The 1,516-nt window shown below is 40.8% G+C and overlaps 1 non-coding gene across 1 annotated transcript; it reads left to right on the top strand.

Moving 5' to 3' along the window:
• Positions 1 to 1,412: 1,412 nt before the first annotated feature.
• LOC112745244 (small nucleolar RNA R71) lies at positions 1,413 to 1,516 on the top strand. Its single transcript, XR_003173181.1, has one exon. It is a non-coding gene; the product is annotated as a small nucleolar RNA R71 (small nucleolar RNA).

The raw sequence follows: 1,516 nt of genomic DNA, 5'->3' as shown, positions 1-1,516 counted from the left end.
TTCCAAGGATGATGGATTCATCCTCTTCCTTCCCAGTGTTTAGAATTATGAAATCAGTAGGGATGTACAGGCCTTCAACCTTTACTAAGACATCCTCTACAAGTCCATAAGCCTGTTTCCTTGAATTGTCTGCCATCTCTAGTGAGATTCTTGCAGCTTACACCTCAAAGATCCATAGTTTCTCCATTACAGAGAGGGGCATGAGGTTTATACTTGACCCAAGGTCACACAGAGCTTTCTTAAAGGTCATGGTGCCTATGGTACAAGGTATTAAGAACTTTCCAGGATCCTGTTTCTTCTGAGGTAATTTCAGTTGAACCAGATCATTTAGTTCATTGATGAGCAATAGGGGTTCATCCTCCCAAATCTCATTACCAAATAGCTTGGCATTCAGCTTCATGATTACTCCCAGATATTGAGCAACTTGCTCTTTAATAATATCTTCATCCTCTTCAGAGGAAGAATACTCATCAGAGCTCATGAATGGCAATAGTAAGTTCAATGGAATCTCTATGGTCTCTATATGAGCCTCAGATTCCTTTGGTTCCTCATTAGGGAATTCCTTGGAGGCTAGTGGACGTTCATTGAGGTCTTCCTCACTAGAAATCACTTCCTTTTCTTCCTCACTAGGTTCGGCTATGTTGGTTATATTTACGGCCTTGCACTCTCTTTTTGTATTCTCTTCTGTATTGCTTGGGAGAGTACTAGGAGGGAGTTCAGTAACTTTCTTACTCAGCTGACCCACTTGTGCCTCCAAATTTCTAATGGAGGACCTTGCTTCAGTCATGAAGCTGAGAGTGGTCTTAGATAGATCAGAGACTACAGTTGCTAAGTCAGAGTGGCTCTGCTTAGAATTCTCTGTCTGTTACTGAGAAGATGATGGAAAAGGTTTGTTATTGCCAAACCGTGCTCTCCCACCATTATTATTATTGAAGCCTTGATTAGGCTTCTGTTGATCCTTCCATGAGAGATTAGGATGATTCCTCCATGAAGGATTGTAAGTGTTTCCATAGGAATCTCCCATGTAATTCACTTCTTCTATTCCAGGATTCTCAGGATCATAAGCTTCTTCTTCAGAGGAAGCTTCCTTAGTATTACCTGATGTAGTTTGCATTCCAGACAGACTCTAAAAAATCATATTGACTTGCTGAGTCAATATTTTGTTCTGAGCCAATATGGCATTCAGAGTATCAATATCCAGAACTCATTTCTTCTGAGTTGTCCCATTATTCACAGGATTCCTTTTAGAAGTGTACATGAACTGGTTATTTGCAACCATTTCAACGAGTTCCTGGGCTTCTGCAAGCATCTTCTTCAGATGAAGAGATCCTCCAGCGGAGTGGTCCAATGACATCTTGGACAATTCAGACAGACCATGATAGAATATACATATGATGCTCCATTCAGAAAAAATGTCAGAAGGACACCTTCTGATCAATCGCTTGTATCTTTCCCAAGCTTCATAAAGGGATTCACCTTCCTTCTGTCTGAAGGTTTAGACTTCCACTCTAAGCTT

This window comes from Arachis hypogaea, chromosome 14, assembly GCF_003086295.3.
Source record: "Arachis hypogaea cultivar Tifrunner chromosome 14, arahy.Tifrunner.gnm2.J5K5, whole genome shotgun sequence".
NCBI classification, from domain to species: Eukaryota; Viridiplantae; Streptophyta; class Magnoliopsida; order Fabales; family Fabaceae; genus Arachis; species Arachis hypogaea.
The sequence above is the reverse complement of the archived record's forward strand: the minus strand, read 5'-3'. Positions and strand labels throughout refer to the sequence as shown.